This window comes from Perca fluviatilis, chromosome 8, assembly GCF_010015445.1.
Source record: "Perca fluviatilis chromosome 8, GENO_Pfluv_1.0, whole genome shotgun sequence".
Classification (NCBI taxonomy): domain Eukaryota; kingdom Metazoa; phylum Chordata; class Actinopteri; order Perciformes; family Percidae; genus Perca; species Perca fluviatilis.
The window spans coordinates 36,765,112-36,784,065 of record NC_053119.1 but is presented as its reverse complement, the minus strand read 5'-3'; the positions used below and the strand labels follow the sequence as shown (position 1 = coordinate 36,784,065).

The 18,954-nt window shown below is 41.4% G+C and overlaps 1 protein-coding gene across 3 annotated transcripts in view; it reads right to left on the bottom strand.

Moving 5' to 3' along the window:
- Positions 1-18,229, bottom strand: part of slc45a3 (solute carrier family 45 member 3) — a 45,413-nt gene extending 27,184 nt beyond the window's left edge. The window contains exon 1 of one of the 3 annotated variants that reach the window (XM_039808514.1): positions 18,153-18,229. The gene's annotated coding sequence lies outside the window, so the exon portion shown is untranslated. Of the gene's footprint in view, positions 1-2,518; positions 2,647-14,284; positions 14,392-18,152 lie in introns of those variants that run through there. The other 2 variants (XM_039808515.1, XM_039808516.1) reach the window with 2 other exon arrangements.
- Between the last annotated feature and the right edge of the window lie 725 nt (positions 18,230-18,954).

Sequence of the window (18,954 nt, the reverse complement as noted above, 5' to 3'; positions counted from 1 at the left end):
TTGACATGCAGTTTGACACACCCCCCTGGCCCTGATTGGTGCATCTGAACAGGGGGCTATGGATTTTTGCAAATCACACTACAGGCTGTAGGTGGAGCCAGATTTTTTTTTTTAAATGACCTACTTCATGTAGTTCTACTGGAACATAGGGTCAGTTTCAGCAAATATGACAGAAAGTTAGTTTTATAAGGCTTACCTACTGCACCTTTAAACACAATTAACACATGCAAACGCATCTATCTATGCGCCAAATTTGCATTTAATCTTTTCTTCACATTGACTTTGTGTGGTTTCTATCGCAATGTCAAAAGACCAGCAGCCTGCCTGCTTTACAGCAGTATTTACGTTGCGCTTCTCGCACTTTATGTTCTTTTTGACTAAAGTTCTTAATAAAATTTGTCAAATATTTTATTCACACAAGAGTATACACAAATAGGCTTTACCACTTGGTTATTTCATAGAGACTATTTATTTATTGAATTGCCAGAAAACTGCTTTATCGTGATGTATATCCTTAGCAAGATAGGATATGACCTGTATGGTAATATAAGATTTTAGCCATATCACCCAGCCCTATATGCATTGCACCACCTCTAAATTTTGTTTTACGCAATCTGAACACACACTTACACTTCAAATGACAACTATTTTTAATGCATACACTTCATTGTACATGAAAATAATAATTTCAAGACGTTTCAAATTCTCAGCGTAAGCGAGAACACTTATCATTTCCTTTAGGAAATTTACCATTCCTCCCACTCTCTTCAGTCCCTCTGCCACTCTCTCTCCTATGTTCATCTCTACCAGGTGTTCTACATCTTTCCATGACCAGATGAGGACACCATCAGACCACTGGCACCATTTTCCCAGACACACTGTTTCCTCCCGTTGCTCACAACTAGATAATAACGTGGAACTTGTTTAACCTACTTCAATAAAAAAAAAAGTTTAGTGATTTGTGTTCTGCCTCCACTCACTTGAAAGGCTGCCCTGACCTTGCTGGCCCAACCCCCCCAGCCTGTAATCTTAAGCCCACATTCGTCACTGTGACCCCTGACCCTGCCTTTCACCGCAAATCATGTGACCAACCTAACATCTTAAAGACAGCGCCAGCAGGCTGCTAATATTTTCCTCCTTTAATGTGCTGCCTAGGTAAATGAGAAGTCAACCTGTAGCCAGTTATTTTAAAGTATGGCTTCTGGGAGAAGATGATGATGATGATGATGATGAAAGGACATCCATCTTATAATGGAGCAGTAAAGACAACCTTGTCTTACTTCTGGAAGGTCTAATGCCAAAATGTGCTCTTTCCATCTCTGCACCTAATTAGGCTGACGGCCCTTAAGTTTAAAAGACCGAAAAGATGACAAGAAACTAAACGTTCGTGGCTCTTGAGAGAGCAATGCTATCGGCAATGCAATTCTTCAAAAATATTTTAGTAGGGAGGATGAAATTGATGGTTCTAGGGGGGAAATCTTTTTTTCTTTCACTACTTTGTTCAGTCACAATACAGGAATTCCCCAATACTGTTTTAAACAGCATCTCTACACCAACTCCGACCTTGGAAAAGTGGGTGGAGAGAAAACTATTGGTGCTTATCTAAAAGAGACTACAGCGGATCCACACAGAAATACTTTTTACACACACACACACACACACACACACAAAAAAAAACACGCATGTCGCACTTATCAGGTGAACATGAGAGGAATGCAGGCTAGGTTTGGCTACCCTGGTGTGAGATTAGGGCGTGTGTGTGCGTGCGTGTGTGTGTGTGTGTGTGTGTGTGTGTGTGCGCGCGTGCATGCGTGTGTGCATCAGTGTGTCCTCAGTTCCCATCAGTGAACTGAGGGAAGGCTGCGCCTCTGCCCACACGAGAGAATGAAGCCAGCTACGGCTCAGGGAGGTGACCGTTATCATGCTGGCCCATGCAAATAGCACAACAATGGTGTGCAGCAGAGTTGAGCCGTGTCGCCTCTTGTGAGTCAATGTGGCTGATAACGTGCCTCCCTTTGCGAACTGTGGCTTTCCAGCCACTGAAAACCTATTGTGCCAAGGTGAAAGGACTAATAAGAGGGAATGCAAACGCTAATGAGTTTCCATTCAACCGCGATCAGGTGTGTTTACATTTAGTTAATAGAGCTGTCACAATTTTAATTAGGTTTAATCATCAACCAGTTGTTTGCTGTGAGATGGTTTTTGTGATCAACACTATGTTGTAACATGCAAGCATGAAATCCTATTTATAAAGATGCAAGAAAAAAATGCATGACGTGATATTTTTTTTTTTCTTTTTTACATCCAAACTAACTCCCAAATGCAAGACTAACAATGTGCGTCTTTGCCATTACAAAGAAATCTATTTTATTCGGTTCACTCTATATCTGTCCTTTGACTATTCGCACCTCTGGTATTTTACACATTAAGGAAAGACAATGTAAGAGAAAGTGTGATAAAAGCAAAATAACACGATGAGCCACAAAGGAGTGGAGTTACTTGGCAAAATGATACTCACTGGCCAAAGAAGCGACGCTCAAATGGTCCACCTACAGACTTGCATTGCTGAAAATCGAGCATCTAATCTATTTTAAAGACTGCTCACACTCTTTAGCCGATCAACACACTCCAATCACTTGCAGAGCATATCTGCGCTGGCTCTTTTGACCACCTGCTTCAACTCTATGCTCAAGAGTCTGACTCTTTTTTTATCCTGCTTTTTGTGTCCCCTGTTCCCTCCTCTCTTTAAGTTAGCCCACCTCCCTTGCATCCCTCCTATTATTCTCCCTCCCTCCCTCTCTTGTCTGCCTCAGCCTGTAAGGTGGGAATTGGGAAAATCCCAAAGCACTTGAGGAATCCTGTCGCTTTCTGTCTGTATCTGTCTCAAAGAAATGACCTGTTTTCTGTTTTTTCATCTGAAAGACCAAAATTCGGACAAAAACCTCGACCCTGAAATATAGTACAGAGACACTCACCTGTGTTGTATAATAGAAGCACAAACAGGCAGTCAGGAAACAAAGAATGAATTGATATTATCTAACAACCCCACACTGAGGCCACTCCCCCCATCCCATTCCCTTCTCTCTCACTATCTATAACCACTCCCTAAAAGTTCTGTATTATACCCCCTGACCCAGTATCATGTTCAGCTGCCTATCAGGGCAGGGGTAGCTCTCCCACCCTCTCTCATTACCTCCCCTCATGCATCCCAGTCTTAGTTAAGCTCACGCTACTGCATGACCGCTTGTCCATGGACTGCTTTAACCCTTTTCCTGGTTCACCGGCTCAGCCAGCAATAAGCCTATTTGAGTAGACACGTACATGCACACACGCGCAGACATACATTCATGGTATCGCACGCACGCACACACGCACGCATGGCTGCCATGTCCGTACCCCACGCCTGGAGGCCAAGACCAACCCTCTATAGAAAAGCTTTTAATTAGAGTATGGGGAAGGGAAGAAAAAAAAGTGGAGCAAAGGGAGCTCTAAAATGGGTTGGGTGGTTGGTGGTGGGTGTGGGGTGTTGAGTAAAGTCATTAGAGTACGGCTGGCTTTAAGGAATCCCCATTTCTGGAGCCCAGAGGCAGATCAATATGAAGACACAGTGTGGAGAATTGCTGCTGGCAGCACTTCCCCTCTGCAACAGGAACGAACGGCTTGCCTGGAATTAAGAGAATTCTGAAAATCCCATTTTGGAGAACGGTCGGGCCTTACTATCTCAGCTCAATCCTCTGTGTCCTCACTTACCGAATATGTCTTAGCCCTCACAAATCTTTTGTTCAAATAAATCTGGAGCATAACAAGCACACACAACACTAATAATGCCCTTCCTTCAAAAGTAGTTGGCAAAGGTATATTATCTCAACGGTGTTCAAATACCCACCCCAAGTACAAATATAAATAACTCGAACGCACACCCTCCTAGTAGCCTAATAATTAACTAGGAATAATCATAAGGTTTTCACTGTGTGTCGGTCTATACAGGCCTACTGTATACAATGGAAAAAAAACAGAGGCTTCAGCCAAAACTCCCCAAAAATTCAAGTTCCACACATACCAGACACTTACTTTCTCCAAATGGCTATGTTGCGACATAAAATGATACTGCACCATTGGTCATGGAGTCCAACTGCCCGCCCTCTGACACAACAAGTCAGATCGGCCAAAATGGAGGCCGACGGCTCCTCCGATGGACGACGGCACGGAACCAACGAACAGACTCGAGTCACTGCCCTCGCCAGACTGTCCGACGGCCGATTATCGGGTTGGTGTGTCAATGCCTTAACAGTGTGTGTGTGTGCGCGCTTGACTACAGCTTTGGCTATATATAACGCATAAGCACTCTGGGCAGGCAAAGGAGGTTTTATTTCCATAGCTTTTTTCACAAACCCAGCGTTCTGCAGTGCTGGCCAAACCCAACGTGCCCAGAATAAGCTATGACACACTGCTCTCTGCTTTGATAAACCAAGGAAACCCAAAACAGTGAGTCGGAAATCAAACTCAAAGACCACTACTCTTGGCAGAGCAGCAGGGACCCAATAAAGCCTAAATGTCACCCACATTATACATAGCACGAAGAGATGGATGGGAAGGATCAATCATTCATTGTGTGCTTTCAGAGCAAATTAACCTTTAAGTAAATACGTGAAGCTGGTGCTTAAACAACACAGAGCTTCTATACATACCTAATAGCTTTTAACATGTAACACCTTAAGGATTAGCCCTACTGCAATGGCCATCTAAGAGCATCAGACAGTTAACATTTTTCAGGAGTTATCTATACTAGGACATAACTAGGGCTGTGCTCGTAAATCAGATCTGTAAATCTGAGTTTCTTCGCAAGGAGTCATGCAAAAGCACCACTTTAATTCTTGTGTTTACCAGAGATGTGCTCGTACGTTTCTTGGAAATAAGTCATTCAGCACGAAAAAAGCATAAAACACGACTAATCGACTAAAGAAATCTAAGTTGACTAAGACCAAAACGACCGATTAGTCGACTAATCGACTAAGCGGGAGCAGCCCTGGACATAACATAGATGGTCCAAGTCTCTTCTAAATTGTCCCTTAAGGGACTCAAGAATCCCATCAGTGTTTTACTTACACAGGCCCATCTGTTGCACACCGCCACAGAACTGTCACAGCTGCCTCAGTATCATAAATAATGAAAATGAAATTATGAAATGAAGAACTGATCCATAAAGCTGCACCAAGAGGAACACATGATGTTGCATCCCCTTTAGGGTCGTACTTTTAAACACGTCTGTTCCTACGCCTGAGAAGACGAACTCGGAGCAACAAAGTTGATTTAAGTTTTTTAGGGTTTTTCCTACGTATCGAATTTCAGGACTGACACATGTGACACTTTTTCAGATTTGACATGTGTCGGCGAGAAACGCAGGGTTTTCCCCAAAGAATGTAGTTTCCATTGTGATATGGGTGCACCATTATCATAATCACATGCTTTGTTAATTTTGGATTTAATAAAACGACGCACCCAAGTCCACAAAAGAACTGCCAAAAACATCTGCTCCGTCAAATAATTACTGACACAATTCCAACTCTATTGTAGAATTTTAGCAAAATGTCTTAACAACAGCCCATGCAACATTTCCTTTCCTTTTTCCTTCCTTTCCTACATTCTGTCTGCCACATGGGATGTTTCACACAGAACTGAGAATGAAGATGGAGAACTGAGATGAAGAACCACCAGATTTGGACCAAATAAAACCATCAGGCAAATAAATGGTAACAAATCATGTAAAAATTAAATAAATAAAAACCTAGTTTTATTATAATCATTTCATAAGAAAATCATGCATGAAGAATCACTCAGCTAATCATCTTGCAATACTTCCATCCAGATCCATTAGCTAGACAAATAGTTGGACACGTAAACATAGGAAACATTAATTGAAAAAGCACAGCTTTGAAGTTCTCTTAAAAAAGACAAAATGAGAGCATTGCTTGCTGCTAGGATCTCTTCCTGAAAAGGAGCCTCACTGCAGGACATACGTATTCTACAGGAACATGTATGGGCTGTTGTATTACAACTAACACATTAGTGTTCAGACAGAGATGCTATATCCATTGGGGGAACACAGTCTTACTTATGATGCTCTTAGAAACACGAGTAGACCTTTTTCACGGCAGACATTTTGACATGCCATAGTAAAAGCACAGGTGTATTTATTAATACTCATGATGACTACATTCTACTTAGGGGAGGTCCTGGTGTTGTGCATACTGGCTCACTGGAATAGCATACTGGGGCATGAAATATAACTGAGCCATTGTTAATGTTATCTATTTCACCTGTAGGGTTGGGTACCGTTTTGTTTTTTTTAAGATCATTAGCTACTCCGCTGTGCTGTGAAGTAATGTCTGGCTATGTGAGACAAGCGTCTAGCAACATTGTTGTGGATGCTGCGGTCTCAGCCTGGCAACCTCCGTGAACTTCCAGTCTAGGGAGGAGGGGGGCAGGGGAGACGACTCTCTCCAGTATTTTGAATTTGTACTGCTGTAACTATTTCAAACACTTAGCTGTCAGTATTACATATTGCACCTTTAAAAAAAAATGCGGTTTTGAATAGAGCCATATGTACTGCAGTGGATGGGGGTCCCAGCAAAATGTATTGTAGCCACCTAAACAAATTGACTACCTAAAAAAAAAAATTATATCAATATCAGTTTAAGTTTACACTATGTTTAGAATATTTTCATCACTTTACCTTGCTGCAAGACAGCCCTTTCCGACGGGGAACTGAAGTCGGTATATTACTCTTTAAACAAACCAGACTCCTTTGACAAAAACAGTAGTTTGATTTCGCAGAACGGGGGAGTTGCTGGTCGAACGTTACAACTGCCTAACGTGTCGTCCACATTAGTTATATCGCTGTGCGGTTATTTCCAAACTTAGCACAGCTTACTTTGACTCAGCCAGTGCTAGCGATTACATTATATTCATAACTTTATTGATTAGCTTACTCTGGTAACCCACATCACTGCTGTTTGCTAAGGCTCTAATTACTGACCAAATACAATTCGCTTCTTGGATGGGACAACACTCGAGAAAGTGGAGGAATTTAAATATCTTGGTCTCTTGCTCGACTCTCAGCTCTCTTTTAAACCTCATATGGATTCAGTTGATTCAGAAAATAAATTTCAATTGGTGTTGGAGCAGTCAGGCTTGGGAGTGCTGTGTGTATGTGTGAATGTATTTTGTGCTTTGTATTTACTGTTTAATTGTTTTAAGGACCGCCTCGAAAATGAGATGATTCATCTCAAGGGGTTATCCTACATATAAATACTTCTATACAATAAAATTAGATTCAACATCTTTTCTAAACATTTTCAAGCATCTCCTGTAATTTGGCAAACACATAATACACCAAAGAGCAAGGGGAAAGTATTATTTTTAATTCTCACCAGAGTCAGACACCACCGTGTTTCTATGAAATGGACAGGAAGGAAAAGCAGTCTGGTGAGAGTGACATTCTCTTCTCAAAAACCACTTCGACACAAATCAGAACTATCTACAGTTACTTTGATGTCTTCCTGATTTTAGCTTACCGGACGTGCCAGATGGTTTGTTACACAGAACCATCTCAGAAGCCGTCATTGGAAACTGTTTGGGAAAGGGCGGGAACTTTCAAAAAAAAATACCTGGCATGTGATTGGATAAAGCATCTGTCAATGACGTCCGCCATTGTTGTTTAAAACGAACAGTCATGGCAGTCACACACCTAAACCACGTCTGTAGCTGTAGCTACTCACTGGACGCTGATTGGTTCGGTCTGCTGCCGTCCGGACAAAAATGTCTGACTTGACAGACTGACAAAATGGATTTTTGTGCAATATGTGATCCCGCAATTCTCGCGCGATATCGCGATAATCCAGCTGCTGTGCAAAGTAAGATTTTAGCAGTTTATCCCTCAATCTTCTCTCACAAGTTGATCTAAAATGTATTATCATTTTGTGGGGTTTTGATTTGTAATTCCTCTCCGTGTCTCCCGTGCTGCAGTAGGGACCACAATGGAAATAAGTCCTTGGGCTTTATTGTGTTGTCCCTGACTATTTATGTATTTTTAATGTATGACACAGAGTGCTGTTTCATATTTTTATATTTAAGTGGTCAAATAAAATCAATCAATCAATCAATCAAGTACCACTCTTCCCCTGAATTGTTACTGATTTCATAAAAATAATTAAAAATAAAGTCTTATTCAATGCTTATGTTAAATCAGTAATATCTTGTTGCAAATACTGTATAATGTTACCTAATAAAGAAATCACAAACTCATAGGTGACATAAGATTACTGCATACCATGTCATTTCTCACTAAACACTTAAACGTCAGCAAATTTAAAAAATAAATAAAATACTTGTAAGAAAATGGTAGTCACTATGTGACTTATAGGAAGTTGAGGGCTGAGAGACATTATGGATAGAGGAAATGGTGCCAGGAAGGCCCTTCCAGCTGTTTCTCAAGAAACACCAAGGTTATGAACCTTCCAGCTGCATAGTTACAGTAGATACAGCAGTGCATAGAGGACTGACAGACAGGACAGATGGACATCAACAGGTCCATCTCCTCTTTCCAGCTGTTGTCAGAGCAGCAGTGGCCCCAAGGCACAATGATTAATGCCTCAGTCGAATGCTACAAAAAACAGATGGTAAAGATGGAAGAGAAGGGCAAAGTCCTCTCTCCTCCTCTCTGTCCGGTAGAATACACAGGAAGGCATGCTGACACACACACACACACACATAAACGCAGACTAAAAGGCGGAAGGGCCTTCCGCCTTTTAGTCTGCGTTTTCCCGGGAAGGCTACCCTGGGCGTTCTGGGAAATAAGAAATCGTCAATCATCAGCTCTACAAGATGAAAAGCATGCCAACGCAAGAAACATGTAATCAAGACAACTCTTTCCTTCCTTCATTTTAATTATGTCCTCTAAACATTGGACACTTAAGTCAATATCAAACTACCAACACGAGTTCACAAACAGGACATTGTTTACTGTCAACTAAAGAGGAACAGCAATTCCATTAGACATGACCGTGTGCATCTGTGTGCGTGTGTGTGTGAGTGTGTGTGCGTGCGTGCGTGTACTGTACACTACAGATGTGCACGAGAAGGCGCCTTTTCACACGTGCGAGCTGTAGGGTCCATGACGGCTGATCCCCTAAGTCTGCTGTACGAAACATTTCTGGCAAAAACATTGTACTGGCAGGAGCAGGCATCAAAGCACTCACACACACACATATATATATTGACTCAAATCATAAGCTTGGTCCTTTTCAGAAGGCACAGAGCATCTCGCATATCAAAGGTCTCCCTCAAACACTCAATAGCATCCCTTTCAGCTTGCTACATGAAAGAGAACACTGTGGTGTCTTATAATATGGCGTTTTTCCCATTCGCAGAGACAAACTTCAAAGAGGGCTGATTCCAGTTGGAAACCTTTCACTGTCCCGTTTGCCTGGTGTTTCCTGGTGGTTTCAGTAAGAAATTATTAGGAGGTGGCAGGGTCATTCATAATTTGGCGCACTAAAAACGCCTTAACCGGATTTGCTCTTTCCAGATCTGCCACTTTACATACTCTCTAGGGCTTCTCCGACTTAAAGAGAGTGTGAATATGTATTGCAAACATCTGGCCAAGTCCTTGTCACCATGGAAAAACATTGAAAGGACAAGCCGGTGTAATCCCTACTCTAGGGCCTGTCCTGTGGTTTAGCAGCCATGTCAAACTGTCAAGTAGTGCTTCTCATTAATAAGGAATTATGGAAAAGCGATGGGCTTGTTTGCCGTCTGTTCCCCACCTTTCATGAGAGCTGGACCTGAGGCTGTTTTGCCTTCGATGCCACGCAGTCCGCTCCACACTTGAACCATGTTGGCAGAACTAAGTAAAGTCAGTAAATTGAATTAGGAACAACACAAATAGAGTCAGACTGTTTGGGTCTGTTGTTGTTGTTTTTTTCTGCTCGCCAAAGCAGACGGAAAGGCACAGTAGTATCCTTCTATCATTTATTCTAGTGTTGCACAGGCAGGAGAAAGCTAAACATCAGTAGACAGTTACTTTTGCCAGCCATACCAAATGAATGCCATGTTCCCATAAGTTACTAAAATCATTCTGTTTTAAGAAACTGCTGTGCAGTTGGCACATTTCACCCATTGTTTTACAGTGCATTCAAGTTTGAATGACAAAAAAACAGAGCAACACATTAGGACTAAAGAGAAAAGCAGTTGGCCAAGCAAGCCACTAGAGAACTGAACCGGTGCCAGTGCACCCACACACATTGGCATGGAGCGATTTCATGCAAAACTGAAGAGAAGATAGGGAAAATTCTTTAATCAGACCAGATATTAAAATAACACACATAACCTAGATGCCTGAATTATATGATGCCTTCACCCTCTCACACCAATTAAAGTTAGCCATGATCCCAGGAGTGGTCCCAGGGGGGCTCTGATCCTGACATCATACTGTTAGAGAAAGGCATTTCAGGCTGCCCCAGGGAGAGAGTGAGAGAGAGGTGTTAGTATGTTACAGGGCTGTAGGCAAGACCAACTTAATCAAGTCCAAGTCAAGTCCAAGACCAGGTCCTGTCGAGTTTGAGTCAAGACCAAGTCCAAAGGCAGTCGAAACCAAGTCAAGACTGATTCCAGAGCAAATGGAGTCCTGTTCAAGACCATAATAGGCAATGGTGTATATTCCAAATGCTAATATGGTGATTTAGGAGTCAGAATGGACAGAAATATATTTTAAAAAACAGCTGAAGGAGTGGCGGTGCACGGTGTAGATAGCGGAAACCCTGTTGTGCGTCTGCCTTATTTCTGATACCGTGGCGGCAGAAATTTTACCGTGGCGGGCCGCCGTCAACATAAAGGAAACACTGTTTAATTACCAATGAACATGTTTACCAACCATTTTTTGATCGTTCTCAGAGAGAACGGTTCTCAGTTACTTACTGCACCCTGATAAATTGACTTTTTTTTGTCATGGCATAAAGGAAACTGGCTGTTAACATTCCCAGCAACAACTGTGAGAAAGCAGCCATAATGTCAAAAACAATGAAAGCGCTGAATGATAACAATGTCACAGAGGTGACATTCCTGGGTGGTAGGGTAGCTGTCACCTTTTCTTTTAGCTTTGGCCCATTAGGGGAGCCTACAGGCGGGCTTTCTCTCTCACCCAGCTGGTTGCAGAGCACCATTACAGGGAAACAGTTTGGACTTTGACCCCGCAGTCTGCAGAGAGCTGGGAAACACATTTGCACTCTGTATGCTTCCCATCAATGATATATCCAGCATCCAGACAGGTTGCTTAATATTCAGCCTTTCCCCCCCACTGTTAGTGAGTTATAGCGGTCTAATAATGTGCATTCCAGCACTTGCCAGATTTACCCACTCTGTGCTGTGTTGCTTTTGACTGGTGGTGGTGGTGGTGGTGGTGGTTGTTGTCCTCCACAGAAAAAAAAATACAGGGGAAAATTTTTTTTCCCCTCCATCACTTTTATTTTACCATTACCATTTCTCTCCCTCCTTCATCCTGTTTTGACAAATGAGCTCACTGTTTTTACAATGATTAGCACTTGAGGGACACATTCACTTTAGCAGTATATGCAAGGCCCAAGCAGCTTGAATGCTAGTTTGCCAAAAGATAACAAAATACACCACGCAGATCTGAGAAATGAACAAAATCGGAGTTCATGCAGAGACAGAGAAAACAGAGGCAGCCATCGTGGATTCTGTTATGGCCGGGCTACACACTGCCTGCGTGGATTTCTTTACACAGCAGACACGGCACTGCTGCTGCTAGCCTTGTCTGTACACATGGATGTTTCCCATTGATTAACTGCACTCAGCAGGTAGTATACTTCATGTCAAACATAAATATATACTGATCTGATTACAGCAAAGACAACGTCGGCAGTATTGACAGCAAAATAGGCTACAGAATATTTCGTTCTGTATTGACAGGTGCAATATTTGAAAATCCATCCATCTTCGTCCGCTTATCCGGTGTCGGGTTGCGGGGGGAGCAGCTCCAGCAGGGGACCCCAAACTTCCCTTTCCTGAGCAACATTAACCAGCTCTGACTGGGGGATCCCGAGGCGTTCCCAGGCCAGGTTGGAGATATAATCCCTCCACCTAGTCCTGGGTCTTCCCCGAGGTCTCCTCCCAGCTAGACGTGCCTGGAACACCTCCCTAGGGAGGCGCCCAGGGGGCATCCTTACCAGATGCCCGAACCACCTCAACTGTTTGAATATATATATATATATTTGAAAATCGATTTATTTATTTTTTATTACATTTATATCTGCATTTATGTCAAAACCTAGAGACTTTCAAACATCAACATGTCATTTATTAATATCTATTCGTGTCAAAATGACATGACATCTATGACATAACATCTTTTCCTATTCTATTTTGCCTGGAACAATGCGACGCTTGCGTGAAAAATAGGCGTTGGTTCTATTTCTAGCATGCAAGCGTTTTCGGCGCGGCTCCAGCCGCACCTGAGACGTGCGTGTCACGCAGGCAGTGTGTAAGCTCTAACCTGTTAACATGGAAGCCGAAATAAAAACCGACACGCCACACAGCTGACACGCAGCCAGTGTGTAGCCGGCCCAAAGCCAACATTCGATGGTGCTTTAAGCCCCCAACGTCTCCTTCCAGGCAGCGCTGCGACTGTTGACTTCAAGGCACCTAACCCTAACCTTAAAGTGATGGTTCGGAGTAATTTCACCCTAGGGTCCTTTGCACCATGACCTCGAGCCAAACACCCCCCCAGAAGCTTTTTTCACCTGGGTCGGACGTTGGGAGCATTAGCGTAGCATAGCGTTATCAGCTGAATAGCTTAGCGCAGGGGCTAATGGATCCGAAGTGTCTCTTAACATTAACCAACTAATAATGCCCGAAATGATACCAAACGTCTACAGTAGTACAAATAGGTTATGCACTCATAAAACGATGGATTGGAAAGTTTGTAAGTACACCAGAAGTTTATGTAAATAACACTTGCCTGCTGGCTTCTGCTCTCTGCTGTTGTTGTTGCTGCTGTAAGACGAGTGCTTAGGGACGTCTACAAATTACAACACCGAAAAGAGATGCAACAAAAATATTTATTAATTTAACTTATTTTTTAAAGTAAGTGCTGTAGAATAACTAGCAGGAGACAAGTTATAATTGAGGTAAGTTTGGAGACATTACCTTATTTAATCATTAAATTAATAAATATTTTTGTTGCATCTCTTTTCGGTGTTGTAATTTGTAGACGGCACTAAGCACTCTTACTGCCCAGTAGTAACAGCAGCAGCAGCAGAGAGCAGAAGCCAGCAGGCAAGTGTTATTTACATACACTTCTGGTGTACTTACAAACTTTACAATCCATTGTTTTATGAGTGCATAACCTATTTATACTACTGTAGACGTTTGGTATCATTTCGGGCATTATTAGTGGGGTCATGTTAAGAGACACTTCGGATCCATTAGCCCCTGCGCTAAGCTATTCAGCTGATAACGCTACTCTACGCTAACTCTCCCAATGTTCAACCCAGGTGAAAAAAGCTTCTGGGGGGGTGTTTGGCTCGAGGTCATGGTGCAAAGGACCCTAGGGTGAAATTACTCCGAACCATCACTTTAACCATAACCATGACTATTGCCTAATCGACTTCAAGGCAGCGCTGCGACCGTTGACTTCAATGCACCGAACCCTAACCATAACCATTGCCTAACCCTAGGCGTTGGGGGCTTAAAACACCGATGAACAAAGCCAACAGCTCAGTTTACATAAAACACCAAGGCAAGTGGCCCAACTAAAGTGCAGACAAGGTTTAATCTAATTCCCCCCAGACAGAAATTCTGTAGTAAAATCAGTAGAATAATGCATAAAATTGAGGCACAGCAACAAAAGGAAACATCTCCCATGACTTAGTCTACACAACAAAAACTATAGAAAAACTCAGTTTAGGCCATTGAAGCACCACAACTTGACTAATCTGACTAAACGAGGACATGACAGTTAAAACCTGAAAGCAATGTCAAGAAATTGTCATGAGAGCCATGAACCAGCACGTTCCCACTGAAGTTGAGTACTGTCTCCTGCACTTCTCTGATGTGAGAGACAACCATTGTACACATCGCATACCTGTGATTGTTCATGGCTACACATGATACCAGAGCAACAGCAGCACACAATGCTTTGAAGAGGACACAGAGCTTAAGAGGCCCTCAGCATTAGGAAGAAGCAGCTAAAAAAAAAAATCACACCCACCACGTAATCCACCACCTGTCTTCAAAAAGCATATATGCAGAAGCCGAGTGTAATTCGTTGAGAATCCAGGTATACGCATGGAAAGCACTCCGAGCTGGAGATAAACAGCCTACGACTGATTAAAACGGCAAAGCCGTCAGTCTGCCTAAGTAGCTTGGTGTCCTCGACAGTGGGCGGTTATCCTGCGCTTGGCTCGAGGGTATATGAGACTGTCAGAAAGCAGTAAGAGAACAGCCAGCTGGTCTGGCCACAGCATCCTGGGTAAAGAAGCATTTCTATCACTGGAGAACAGACGAGCTCTGCAGAGAGCAGCAAAAAGTCCTCCTGGGGCAACACATGGGAAGTAGTGAGTGCTGAGAAGAATGTGGCTGCTCTGAGATCAGCCTTTCTGATCACATAATGAATGCTAGTCATTGATCACTAGTAGTAGGGCTGCACGATATGAGGAATTATATAATATTACTTGCGATCAGGATTCAAAATAAGCAACATTTACCAGCCAAATGCTGGCTGGTAGATTTGCTTGACCTGCACCTCGACAATGCAACTTTAAATTTTTCTGGGTCAAAATAAAAAAATAAAAATTGGTCGTCGCTATAGCTTTGGTCGTTTTTTTGGGGGGGGGGAGGGGTTTACACTTTTGTAGCTTTTCCTGACGTTTTTCAAGCTTTTACGACGTTTTTGTCACTTTTTTCCCCACGTATTTGAAGTTTTTTGTCACTTTTTTTATGACTTTGTTGATTTCTTCTGCAATTTATTTGAATTTTTTTTTTTTTCACGTTTTTGAAGCTTTTTTCACGACATTTTTGTCACTTTTTTTTTCAAATGCTATGAAATTGCTTCGCTAGTAAACATATTACATCTTTGATGTCATTTTTCAGTTTTTCAAGAATCGGTTTAGGAATCGGAATCATTTTAAAAGTACCGGTTCGGCATCAGAATCGTAAAAATCCAAACGATACCCAACCCTACTAATTAGTAGGCCTGTGACGATAATACATTTTGCTGGACGATAAATTGAACCAGAAATGATTGCGATAAACGAGAACATTTTGCGTTCTGAGACGATTTTCAGCTAATATAATGATAATGGCATGGAGTAATGACATTTTAAATATCCACAATAAATGAACAAAACAACCAAAAACAATGAATAAAACAATAGCAATAATTTCCATCTGAAAATGATCGAGCTCATTTTTATTTATCGTGCAATTAATTGATTCATTGCATATTGCGAATTTTGCAACCCCCCCAAAAAAAATATTTAAAATTTTTTTTTTTTTAAAAAAAAAAAAAAAACAATCACCACCAAACAAAAAAATTTTTAAAACAACACCCACAAAAAATAATAATTTTTAAAAAAAAAATTATTTATAAAAAAAAAAAAAAAATTAAAGAGAGGAGAAGAGCTGCCGTGGCCAATAGGGCTAAAGAGAAGAGTCTATTTTCCAGGGTGGAATGAATAACACACTTGAGTGGTCTATGGAAAGGGGAAAGAGGTCTTTGTGTAACGGCAGAGTCACAGTCACGATGACAATAAAAGTCCCTCTGTCATGGCTTAAAGCTGTTTAACCTTTTGATCCTCTTCCTTCTTAATGTGGTCTTTGGATCTTGAAGGGTCTAGTACAAGCCAAAGAACCGGATTCCCACACAAAAAAAATAAAGAAGCATGGAAACTTTTAGCTCTCAACAGCTTTCTACAGAAGGAGTTTACTCAGGAGAAAATGCGGTTTACATTCCCGATATTGTATTCTCTAAAAATGAAGAAATGAAAGTAGGAAAAGGGGCTTTAAAAAGTGAAGCAAAAGTAAGCAGAGTGATCCATTATGCACAAAGGTTAACGTCTGGCCACAACAAGGTGAAAACAAGGCAACAAGAACAATGCAGCGTCACCTTTTTGAGAATTTTTCTGTGGGCAAAATGAGCATTACTAAGCATCAATAAACTGATTTAATAGCAAACAATTAGCAGACAAGGCTTAATCCAAGATTTTAAAATGTGTCCGTCACTCTACTGTCACCATTAAGAGTTAGCCTAGCTGGTAACGAAAACATTGCTGGTAGCCTACTTACAGTATAACAACAAGAAGAGAAGAGTGAGTAATCAGGGCAACGAGGAAGTTAAAGGTTCTGACAGGAAGGACTAACTTACTTGGAAATTGGGCAGTGAGCAGTCACTGATTCATTCATCATCTTATTCAACAACCACTTCTGTTGAGCAAGACCCACACACTGTATGTTCTAGTAGGAGTTGTACTTCCAAACTGGGATTTCTGCTCGGCTACCAACTGTAGAAAGGCATGGCTGGCTCCCAAACAACGTTTTCTCATTAAGTAGCCTGACAATAAAACGAGTCTTACGTTCTAGAGCCGGGCAATATATCGATATTATATCGATATCGTGATATGAGACTAGATATCGTCTTAGATTTTGGATACTGTAATAATCTGATATGACACGAGTGTTGTCTTTTCCTGGTTTTAAAGGCTGCGTTACAGTAAAGTGATGTTATTTTCTGAACTTACCAGACTGTTGTAACTGTTCTATTATTTGCCTTTACCCACTTAGTCATTATATCCACATTACTGATGATTATTTATCATAACATCTCATTGTGTAAATATTTTGTGAAAGCATCAATAGTCAACACTACGTTATTGTTGCGGTATCGATATCAAGGTATTTGGTAAAAAATATCATGATATTTGATTTTCTCCATATCGCCCAGCCCTATTACGTTCTTTTACGAAGCACTGTGTTCACACAGCTGCATCTGCGTATATATCTGAGTTTAACTGGCATTCAGACTACTGAAACCCACTAAATACTTGACTAGTGTATGAAAACAACAAGAATCAGCATTAGCATTTAAAGTGCTCAATACCACTGTCAGTTAGAGCTGGGCAATATATCAATATTATATCGATATTGTGATATGAAACTAGATATCATCTTAGATTTTGGATATCGTAATATGGCATATACAAGTGTTGTCTTTTCCTGGTTTTAAAGGCTACATTACAGTAAAGTGACTGTTGTAACTGTTCTATTATTTGCATTTACCTACTTAGTCATTATATCCACATTACTGATGATTATTTATCAAAAAATCTCATTGTGTAAATTTTTTGTGAAAGCACCAATAGTCAACACTACGATATCGTTGCGGTATCGATATCGAGGTATTTGGTCAAAAATATCGTGATATTTGATTTTCTCCATATCGCCCAGCCCTACTGTCAGTCGGTAAAGCTGAAAGCAACTTTGAAAACAGGGTGTCCTGCAACAACTCCACTCCTATATATCTATCCATGTGTCAAAACAGCGGGTTTCAGGGCCAAATGTTGCCAGCGAATTAGACGAAGGCTTTCGTGTGTGTGGACAGAGAAGGTTCAGTCGGTCGCTGTTAAGTCTGTGAAGTTATTGCCACCATGGCACTTGGCATCACATCAGTGTGGGCAGGCAGGGAGCCTGTTGGTAGAGCCGCAGGCAACGAAACAAGAGTGGAAACACTTCCAGCAGCACCATGCTGCTGCTGGACCATGGCTAACCATTACACCTTTCAACCGCAGGCTCAAAGCACACTAACTAAAACGCTTCCATTTCCAGCTCCGCCAAAAATCTGTTTCTGGCGTCGTAGGCTACAAAACCAGCGATACACGCCGACGTTTGGGGTCGAAATGTGTCCCCGTTGTCTGCAGCTCAGCCGCGGTCGACCGTTGTTAGAGCAGATACATATATAGCTACAATGAAGTTGAAGTTTTAACCCACAGAGCGAAAGTTAAGTTATTTAGCACGTCTAATAAACAGGTGCAGTATATTTTTCAAATAAATACATTATTTCATTGAAGGAAGTGCAACTTCACCTTAAATTAAGAGCAGCTCCGGAAAAATCAGCGCAGCAACTTGCTGTGCTCGCTCCCGACGTATCGCTCGCTGTTGCTCAACTTGTAGAGAGAGCTGTGGGAGAGAGCCAGATACCCAGCTGTGACCAGTACCGCCGTCAAGCTAGCCTCAGTTACAACTTTACCTTCCGGTCTTAGCTTTCAAAATAAAACGGACCGAAAGCACTCGCAACCACAGGTATAATATGGCTTGCTCGACTGCGAGCAAGCCATAATACAGTCTATGGTTGACGTCGCCATACTCAGAATATGAACATATAATAATATTAATATGCTATTATAATAATATAATATGAACTTCCCCACCTTAAATGTTGTGGGCGGGGCTAAGTTCGGCTACAATTACAATATTGTTGTTACATATTACCATTGCACTGAACTGTCTTGCACTAGCCTATATTTATATTTAAATCTTAAATCTCAGACTATTCTGATATTGCACTATTCCTTCCCCTTCCCTCTCTTCAATTGTTATTGTATATTTTTTGTAAATTTGTAAATTCTATTGTATTGTTATACTTTATATTTAACAGTATTTTTTTTATATTTCTTACTGTCCTTTCTGTTTTTATTTTTTTCTATGTTAAGTGAGTGTTGTACTTTGAGAGCAAAGATTAACCGGAGTCAAAGTCCTTGTTTGTTTAAGATGATTTTGATTCATTCTGATTCATCCAGGCTATATAGTGGCAACGGGCACTTTTTGCTGATTAATACCGCCATACAAAATCAAAACAAATAAACGAATACATATACTTTAAGGTGC